The sequence below is a fragment of the Manis pentadactyla genome, chromosome 7 (genome assembly GCF_030020395.1).
Source record: "Manis pentadactyla isolate mManPen7 chromosome 7, mManPen7.hap1, whole genome shotgun sequence".
NCBI classification, from domain to species: Eukaryota; Metazoa; Chordata; class Mammalia; order Pholidota; family Manidae; genus Manis; species Manis pentadactyla.
In genome coordinates this window covers 97,826,430-97,837,610 of record NC_080025.1, presented here as the reverse complement: position 1 = coordinate 97,837,610, position 11,181 = coordinate 97,826,430, and positions in this window count along the sequence as shown.

The following is an 11,181-nucleotide window of genomic DNA, read 5'->3' as shown; positions in this document are numbered from 1 at the left end:
TTCCTAAGTCAAAAGAAGACTTACACTCATGAGCTTCCACAGTACATTGCTTGAGCTTTCCTTTTAACATCCTCCCCAATTTAGCCAGACCTTCCTACACTCCCTAAATGGGCCAGATGGCTAAGGCTTGTAGGGTTTGCCCTTATGCCTTCCCATCATCCTTCTGTCCTTATTATATACAGATATATATTTTAATGAACATTTGAAACTAAGTTACATACATGCTTTCCCTTTACTCCTAAATAATTCAAGATGTGTTTTTCTAAAAATAAGGACATTTTTTATATAATCATGGTATAAATTACCCAAATCAGATATCATCATTGATACTATATTATTCTCTGATCCACAATACTTGTGCAAGTTTACCATTTTTCCCACTGATGTCCTTCATAGCAAAAAGATAAAATCCAGTCCATGTCTCTTTAACTCCTTTCATCTGTCATGAGCAATTCTGATGAGTACTAGTCAGTTATTTCGTAGAATGCCGCTTCACTTGAGTTTGCCTGACATTTCCTCATGATTAGACTGAAGTTGTGCATTCTTGGTAGGAATACGACAGCAATGATGTCATGTCCTTCTCAGTGCATCATATCAGGAGGCACATGACTTGTTCCATACCAGTGCTGTTATCTCTGAATACTTTGGTTAGGTGTTGTCTGTTAGGTAGTTTCTACAGTAATGTGGCTGTTTTTTATTGGTAAATGATTTGTAGGAAAGTACTTTAAGACTACAGAAATATCCAGTTTCTCATCAAGTTTTCATCCTTAGCATCCATTCATGATTCTTTTCTGCTTTCTAAGTTTTTTCTTGCAGACTATTTTCTCAAGGTAAACTAATAGTATTCTTCTTTTCCTTATATAAAATATTTTGTAATGGTTTGGGCAATTCTACACAAAGACAGTTTTTGCTGTAATAACTTTATTCATCAGAATATTGTGAGAATTTGGTAGAAGAAAAATGAAACTTTTTATATCTCCCTTCCTTTATGTAGACAATTATAGCAGATAATTGTAATATAATTAAACTAGTCCCATAATTCAGTAAAACTGCTTAAAGACTCATTGATTAAAATGCAGTAACAGTAATTACCTAAAAAGCGTTCATTTGATAAACTTCAAAATGGGTTTCCAGGAAAGAGATGCAAGAAAGTTAGAGATGACATGCTCAATGATATTGTTATTTAAATTCATAATAACAAAGGCAAACCTAGATTATCTTGGCATATTTAAATTAAGATATTCATTCCCTCCAGCAAAACAGCAGGGAGTGAGGCTGTCAATTTGAAATTAAACATTTATGACTAATTACTTGCCACACTCCTTGAAGTTGCTAGAGTGACTGTTTTTTGTTTTACAAATGTCTGTTTGAATCATACAGCTTTCTGTTTTATTCTGCATAATCTCTCCATCTCTCAGTATGTTCCTTGCCTGCCTTCAACTCTTGGGAATGTGAAATTCACCCATGAGCGGCAAATAGAGAAGAGCCCTAGAAAAAGTGATGGAGCTCTTGCTGGGCAGAAAATATCAAATTATTCAGCAGAAGCAGAAATAAGTTAATTCAGCTCTCTCAAGATCACCTAAAAACTATTTGTGCCTGCATTTTCTTTGAAGTTCCCAGTAGGGTGTGGTTTTAAGAGTCTTCATCAGTTGAGAGTATGTATCACCTCCATGACTTCAATGGAAGCTCTTTAATAATGCATTCATTCCTGTAAAGCTCCCCGTGATCAGCACAAAGCACCAGAGACCTGGACAGCCCTAGCATTCAATGTTGGCTGTATAGCCAGCTGGCTTCCATTCTGAGATTCTGTTATTGGTCTGGGATGTTGTCTCACCCTCACGGCTTTTAAAGGCTCCCGGAGATGGTTTCAATGCACAAGCAAGGCTGGGAACCACTGATGTAGAAAGTTTTCATTATCACCTTAAGGCCCAATAACTAAAATTCTGGTCTCCTTATTTATGTACATTTCTGTGATTCACTACACCTTCAATATTCTACTAATTTATTTCTATACATATGAGTGGACAAAGGAACAATTCATCTAAATTGTTTCGTATACTAGAGGTTGCTAAAAAACAATTCAGAAACTAATGGGCTAAATATATCTTATTTAGCTTAAGTTTCACCTTAGGGAATAATAAATTAGAAATATCTTATTGTCCTTATTTAAGTTCCACATGCATGTCATAGCATTGCTTCCCTTCACATCTGGTTCCATTACAACAGTGCTTTCTGATCTCGGCAGCAGACTGAGCTAGTCCCTGAATAGCTATAACATTATCATTTACTGAGTGCCTCGTAACTATCAAATGCATTATACACAGCTTTTAAAAACGAATTTTAAAAAGAAAATCTTTAGCTTTCAAATAGCTAGTAGCAAGCCAGGATTAGGACCCAGGTCTGGGAGGCTCCCAAATCACTGATGTTTCTACTGACATAAACACTGGGGTGGGGAGGGACATTTCCCCTCTACTGATTAGACCAAGCCATGCAGCCCATTACTTTTCTTGGCAGTTGTTATTGGTTTAGAGGTGGCCATCTATTCTCGGGTCTCCTGAAAAGAATAAGTCACATTCTGTGGTTGAAGGATAGGTTAATGCTCTCTCCTACTGAAAGTGAATAAGGAAGCACGGGCCCTTAATTCCACTGGCTTATGTTTTGTGACATGAGGTAAGAGCCTTAATTTGAAGCCAATGCTGAGAAAAACAGAAGTTCCCAGACAGCCATCAGTGGGATCAACATTACCCAACAGCAGAGAGGCAGCTGCCTAAATAAGTGATTTCAGAGGTACTGGAAGGATGCCCCCAGAACAACTCCTTCCTGCTCAGATATGCCTGAAATTACCTTAAAGGAGAAAGAAACTTTTAATACATATCTTGAATGAAAACCAAGTTCAAATAGTTGAGAACAAGGTAACTCACTGACTTACATCCAGTGGTTGACATGAAAACATTTTCTGGGAGTAGGTTTAAAGACGAACACACAGAAAGACAGATGGCAGGAAGGAAATCTAAAGGATGAAGGAAAAGGGATGCTGGTTGGTCCTAGAATTGTTACCCAGAGAGATTGGAGAACCCTCTTCTTCAGCCATATATTCTAGCTGCAATGGTTTGTTTACATATTTTCCTACTTAAAAGAATTTAAGTAACTTGAATTATTTCTCAGGAATTTTCTTTAAACTCTTCTTTCTTGTGTGTGTGTGTGTACATTTCTATGAACTTTATCATGTGTATAGATTCGTGTAACCACCATTACCATCATCACCTTATAAAATAGTTCCACAATCTCAATAAATCGATAGAAACTGCATCTTTGTGGTCATTTCTTCCTCTATCAATAACCTCTGGCAGCCTCTGATTTGTCTTCCAGCACTTTTGTCTTTTTGAGAATGTCAAATAAATGGAATAATGCAATATGTAAACTTTTGAAACTAGGTTTCTTTCACTAAGCATAGTATCTTTGAGATTCATCCAAGTTATTGTGTGTATCAATGGTTCTTTTGTATTGCTGTACATTTCATCGTATTAATCTACCACTGCTTGTTTATCCATTCATTAGTTGCAGAACATTTGGATGGTGAAAGTGGACATCCTTGTATTCTCTTAACCTTAGCAGGAAAGCATTTACTCTTTCATCATTGATGTTATGTTAGCTATAGGTGTTTTATAGATGCCCTTTACCAAATTGAGTAAGCTCCTTTTATTCTTAGTTTGCTGAGAGTTTTTTAATGTGAATAGGTGTTAAAGTACGTCAAATACTTTTCCTGCAAAAATTAATATAATCATATGTTCTCTTCTTCTTTAGATTGTTTGAGATTCATCCAAGTTATTGTGTGTTACATTGATTTTTTAATATTGAACTAGCCTTGCGTTCTAGCCACAAACTGTACCTGCCATGGTGTACTGTTCTTTGCAATACATTGCCGGTTTTGATTTTATTGATGAATATTGCTGGAATACATTGCTGAGGATGTTTCTATGTTCATGAGGGATATTTGTCTGTAATTTTCTTGTATTGTCTTTGCCTGGTTTTAGCATCAAGGTAATGTTGGTCTCATAAGATGAGTTGGAAAATAATCCCTTCTCTTTTGTTTTCTGGAAGAAATTGTATACAATTAATGCTATTTCTTCTCTAAATGTTTGATAAAATTCACCCATGAAACCATCTGATCCTGCAGATTTCTTTTTCAGGAGAACTTTAACTAAGAATTCACTATAAAAACAGATACAATACTATTCAGATTATCTATTTCATTATGGCTGAGTTTTGATAATCCATGGTTTTTGTTTTAAATCCACTTAATCTAAGTTGTTAGCTGTTTATCTAAGAATCATTTGTAGTATTGCTTATTATCTTTTTCATATCTGCAGGGCTTGTAATGATTTCCCCTCTTTTATTTATAATAATAATAATTTGTTAGTTTCCTCATTCCTTCCCTTCCCTCCCTCCCTCCCTCCCTCCCTTCCTTCCTTCCTTCCTTCCTTCTTTTTGGTCAGTCTTATTTGAAGTTTATCAATTTTATTGCTATTTCAAAAAACAAGTTTTCATTTCACTGGTTCTCTTTGTTTTTTGGGTTTTAATTTCATTGATTTCTGCTCTTTATTATTTTATTTCCTCTGCTTGTGTAGGTTTTATTTTGCTCTTGTTTTCTATTTTCTTAAGGACAAAGTTTATTGAGAGCTTTTTTCTTTTCTAATGTAAGCATTTAATGGTGTAAATTTTCCTCTAAGGAGTTACTCTTCAGAGGCCTTCAATAGCTCCTCATCACATTCTTTCCAGGTTTTATAGCTGCATTTAGTGGGAAAAACATGATGGAGCATGCTTACTCAGAACCAGCTAGTCTTTTTAAATTTAATTTAAGCCACCTCTCAAGTCAATTAGGCTTTGATAATACCCCAGCAGGTTAGGTTCAGGAAACTTCTGTCAAAGAAAATTTCTCTATTTCACATTATCTGAGCACATATAACCTTCATGATTTAAACAAGATAAAAGTGTGGCACTTTTCCAGTGGTCTGCCAGAAGTGCATAATGGTTACCATGGTTATGGTTACCATGATAAATCTTTTTTCATGATTAATGCTTAGCTTTTGCACAATTTTTATTAATTACTCATCCAAACTTCTGTTAGGGAGGAATATATTGTTAAAGGCTCTTAAGAAGAGAAAACAAAGTCCCTCATGGAGAAGTCTTGTGCCTGGAACCTTTATTGATACTCTAGTGCAAATATTCTTTTCTCACCTGTTGTCCAACTTGCTAATAAGCCCATTAAAGAAATTCTTCATTTGTTGCAGTGGTTTTGATTTCTAGCATTTCTTGTTTTTCGTAGGATTTCCATCTCTCTGCTTATATTGCCCATCTGTTCTTGTATGCTGTCCACCTTCTCCATTAGAGCCCTTAGCATATCAATCATATCATCTTTTATATTCCTGGTCCAATATTTCCAACATTCCTGCCATCTTTGGTTCTGATGCTTGCTCTGTCTCTTCAAATTGTGTTTTTTTTGCCTTTTAGTATGCCTTGTAATTTTTCTTGATAGCCAAATATGATGTATTAGGCAAAGGAGCTACTGTATATAGGCCTTTAGTATTGCCAGTGAAGTGTGGGGAAGGAGAAGTGTTCTAGAACCAGTGATGAGTCTCAGTCTCTTGGTGAGGCTATGCCTCAGGGCTGTGAACTTCATAAGGGCTTCTCATTTTCTCCCTGCTTAGGTGGAACAGGATGGCTACAGTGGTTGGGCTTGGGTATGTTCCACCTCCCAAGTCAATTAGGCTTTGATAATACCCCAGCAGGTTAGGTTCCAGGTAAGTCATTTTCCCTGAGGGCAGGCTTGTTAAGTTCTGAATGCTTTGGTTTATTTCACAGTGCTGTGATATATTCCTTTCCCCTCTTTCTACCAGGAGCCTGAGGAGATTTTTCTCCCATATTTGCTGTGGGAATCTGGTCCAGTTCCTGTAAGTAAATCTCCCAGTATTGTGGGAGCCCCCTGTGACTAAGTCCATCAGGAGTTTTCAACTCTTAGACTTGTCCACACTGAGCCTCCACCAATTTGTTAAATATGATTCAGGTTTTCCTGCCCCAGCCCTGGGTGATTTCTGCTTTTGCATCTCTGAGCCAGAAAGCCATGACCCCAGTATTCACCCACCTGTCTTCCCAGTCATGGGGGCAGTGGTTTGCTCTGTGTCCTCCCCTCTCTTACACAGCTGAGATGATGTATTGATATTTCAGTCTGCTCAGCTTTTTACTGGATGTTAGGACAGAGTGGTGACCTCTAAGCTCCATACATGCATAACTAGAATTGGAAAGTCCTGGCTGGAGCCTCTCAAGGTTCATGCCCCCAAGTTCAAATGGCACAAGATGAAAAATAGATCCTCTGTGGACATTCCTATCACCCACCCTGCTGACTCCCCAATTCATTAGGCTGGAATAGAAATAGCAAATGGACTCAGAAGAACTGAGGTAGCTGATGTTATTGCATACATTTATTTCCAGTGTTTACAAAGGAAAAAAAGTAAGGGAATAAACCAGGATTATGCTTCCAAACCCTGAGGCTGCAGACTGTTGATCTTTACTCTTCTTTGTCAATGATACAATGATACTTTATCATTTTCTCATAACCCCCCTCCCATATGTTTTAATACTTAATATTTACATTTGTTGCTGATCTGTCTTTGTAGTCATGGTCAAGTTTATCTTTATTAATTCATACAGAAATCAATATAAACAAGACACATCACTCAGATGGTTGTGTGAAGCCCCAGATGTGTACGCCATCAGACCCTTACATTCCACATTTTGTCACAACGATTCAGGCTGTTTACTTCTAATCCTTCAATTGTACTTTGTTTTTTCCCCTTTTTCAGGAATCCTTTGTTATTCCTTCCAGGAATCGCCATATGTTTCCTTCACTATTACCAGTCTGATTTGATCTTCTTTAAAAGAGTAGAGCTTTGGGACTTGGTACTGAACATTTGAAAAAGTAAATCAAAATAAACCTACCAACTGGACAGGTAGTTTTGCCACCAAGAAGCTTATACAGAATCACCCTATATGGTTATTCTTACAATACCAATTTGAGCCCAGAAAAAGTGAATTAAGCCCAAAAGTGTCAGCCTTATTTAAACTCTCTTGGATAATTTATAAGACTTTTCTGAAACCCCACCGCATCCTTATTGTAATTACCAATCAGATTTGGGGAACAGATGTGCAGAAGACAGTTCTGTAGAGGTATCAAGAGTTCACTCTCCAGGTAGTGTTTCAGTCATCAGGAAGAATTTATTTAAATGCTGACATGGACGACAATCCCTTCATCTGGAGTACACGTATGCTCACTGACCTGTCTGAACCCTCTCTATTGTGCCTGCAGTCACTCCTGGCAGCATCCTAGCCACAGGTTACAGGCTGTCACCATCAGGATCATAATACTGGAAAAACATGATGCTTAGTAAAACTGTTTTGTGGGTGATATAAGGAGCATCCCCACTGTAGTATATATGTAGGGGAAGAGACAGAAACTTACCTTTCCCAACGAAGCTCTAATTCCCTCGATGAGGCCGTGCTTCCTACACCGATTGCTCAGACAGTAGCAGGGCTCATCTTTTTCTTGTCATCTAGGCATGATTTGCTTATAGCCAGAGATACCTTGAATGTCCCTAATATCCTAAATGACAGAAGGAAAGTAGAAAAGTACAGTCACTAGTACTCATGCTTGCCAGGACCCTCATGTAGCGACACCACCTTCCACTTTGATGTCTACTCATCTGCCTTGATATTCCTGCTTAGATGTTTTTCTCAGCCCTTTTCCCTACTCACTTCAATTGCATATACCCATGGCACCTTACACCATTCACTAACAGCATGTAGTAACTAAAGCATGGAAACTAGAGTGTGGACTCTTTGAGAAAGTTACTTACTCTGCCAGGGTCCTAACTCCCTCTGGTTCCATTACACAGGTCACACCAGAACATGCTCAACCAGCTTCTAAGTTATGAGGCCTGCTCTCAGCAGTTGACTTGTACAGCACTCATCCATTTACGACAGTGGTTCATGGCATCTGTTCAAGTTCAGAGAGAAAAAAATAACTTGAAGAAACAAATAATTTAAGGTAAAAAAGGGAAGATATTCACCTCATAAGCTCAAAAAAAAGGAGCTTTCAAGGGATTCACTGATTTTAGTTAAATAGAAACACGCTTTAATAATGATATGATTTGTATACTGGCTAATCTGTACAAGCATATGGGTATGTATATACCTCATATATATGTCCATGGTTTCTCCTCCTGTGACCTTGGGCATTTCGATCATAAAATGTATCATGGGGCTGAAAGGGCCCATCTGGTCCCACAGCCCAGCGGAGGGCTCTCCTTCCTGCTAATGGCTTTTATGCTGCCCCTCTCCTCTGTGGCTTCCCTGCTCTGGGAGAAACCCACACGCGACCTAACACAGCTTCCATGTCACAGCGTCAGTGTTCCTCCATTTAGTGATCTTATAGGAGCTAATTAGTTTATAGAAATACACATCGAGTTAGACAGAATGTCATTTTTAACTTAGGAGTATGTAATCACTCACTGTCTCTTTTCCTAAGCCCCCTCTTCCTACTCAGCATGTAAGGTCGTTATTCTGCGCTGCTATTTCAGATCCTTCAGCCAAAGTTCCTTGGTGTGGGTTGTGATGATCAATTTTACAGATGTAGAAACTTTAAAAAAACCTCTGATCTCAGGTTGTATTAGTCTCTGGAAGAGGGACTCACCCAAGCAACATGAAGAGCTACATCTAAAGAGCTACATCTGATAACCAGTAATTGGCAATCCCTCAATTAAGGAAAGGCTAGTCCTATTGGGGAAAAGCTGAGATAGAACAGGAAATTGGTGATGTAGCATCCATTTTAAATCCCCCTAAGGCAGTAGTTTGTCAACCAGGAGTGATTTTGCCCCCCAGGGGATATTTGATATTGTATGGAGACATTTTTATTTGTCAACAACCGGGGAGAGGGGCACTACTGGTATCTAGTTAGTAGAGGCCAGGGACGTTGCCCAATATCTGGAATACACAGGACAGCCTTCACAACAAAGAATTATCCACCCAAAGAGAGAAAAGTGCTGCTGCTGAGAGACCTGCTAACCTGCTAAGAGGTAGTTCTAACGAAGCCTTAAACTTCTTGTCATTCCTCTCTTCTCTGCATGTAGGTGAAGCACAGCAAAGCATAACAAATACAACTACTCAATAAATCAGATCATTAATTCCCTATGGGGCCAACAAAATGCTAGCTATCAAACATTGTTCCTCAGAACAAATGAATGCTTTCTGGCACATTTTTCTTCCTCTGGGGGAAAGGGAACTATGTCATTTAAAAATACTGCATATATTTCCTTCAAGGCACTGTTTGCATGAGAGAAGGACAATGAACTCGTAGGAGTTCTGATCTAGCCATGAAAGGGTGGAAAGCATATACCCCAGGTTGGATGTATAGGAAACTTCCACAGTAAGTAATTACTGTTTAATAGTTCATTGTTGCTTCAGGGGATAGAAAGATAAGCTTCTTAAAAGAGAGTTTGCCATAGGCAGGAAACAAAAACTTCTCCAGAAAGCTTTTGAATTGGGGTGAGGAAGGGAGGGATTTGGGTAGAGCTCAGGACCTAAGCAGTCATAGCTGTAGGAGGGGAAGGCAGCTGGTGAGCCAAGGGAAGAACAGGAGGCTCTTTGGGATATGGGGGATGGAAGAGCTGGAGATGACATGGCCCTTCATAGGATTATTGTGGGCCTACTACTGACCTTCTCAAAGAGCAGTCCATCCCCTGAAGTTTAAGGCCCCTCTATGAATAGAGCAAGTTGATCCCAGTTGATACAACCCAACAAAGTAGCACTTGCTGCTAGCACCATGGCCGGCTCTCCAGAGAAGCAGAAGGAGATGCACAAACAGATGAGGGTTGACCCAGGGCAGGCAATGCTGACACCAGTGGACGGCCTGAGGTCTGGAGCAACAGGCAGGCTCAGAGCTGGGAGGCTCCAGATGAGTCTCTGTCCTGCCAGGGTGAGGCTGTGGGATCTTTGACCTCCACCTCTATTTCTGTAAAATGAGGAAGGTAGATTAGATCTTAAACAAGGTCCTTTCCAACCTTGAAAGTGTCTTCTTTCATTACTCATTTCTACTACCTATTTTACATCAGCTAGTGCCTACAGGTTTTTTCTTCAACTCCCTTTCACCTTCTTTGCTCTGTCCCTAAGTCAACAGTGAAATTTGAAAACATTTTTATATGCAACATTAATTGTTCTGAAAAAACTAATGTGGTTTTGAGGGAGCCAATCAACCATAGTCTTGGTCTTGGTTTGGGCTTCCCCAGAAGCCAACCTTGAAGAAAGGATTTGAATATAAATACTTTTCATAGGAGGTGACCCCAGGAATAGGTACTGGGAAGTGAGACAGGGTGAGAGGGAAGCCCAGTGTGTGTTCAAGTCAGTAACAATGTGGGCAACTAGAGCACAGTCCATGGGGAATCTCTGGGAGGCAAGAGTGTTTCCCCTGCTGAGTGGTGCCAGGCTGAGGAACTTACCCACCAACTCCTCCTCCAATGTGCTTGAGTGCTACTTCTGGACGGCCACTCCTGTGCAGGCTGAAACTCCCTGGGCCGGAAGACCCCCAGTAAGTGGCCTTGGGTCTGTGGAGGTGAGTGCCGACATGGATGATCCACCGCTGGGAGTCACAGAGACCCAGCCTCAGAATGCATCCCCCGCAGAAGGCATGCCCTGGCTGGAGGATGATGAGCAGCTCAGAGGGAACAAGACCGAGAGCAAGCACTCAAGGGTACCAGGAGGCAGGAGGCTCATCATGCCACTGGAGTGAGCAGCAGAAGTTTCCACCTCCAGACTTCCCTGAGGTGGTGGGAGGGTTGACTCCCACCTTAGGAGAAATTCCTAAATCTGTTTATTGAATGAGATCTGAGACTTCACAAGGACCCTAAGCATTGTATTATACACTGAACAAATGCAATACCTGGTACTTACATGTTGTGATATAATGAGTTATAAAAAATACATATTTGGTCATTCATATGACCAAATATATATTTCCCAGGTATATTTGGTCTTCATCCACAGTTCCTGAAAATACTGCAGAGTCTTAAAGGTGAAATAGGTGTTTTGTCATATTAATGAGAGACTTTTGGACCCACACCCAAGGGCAGGGGC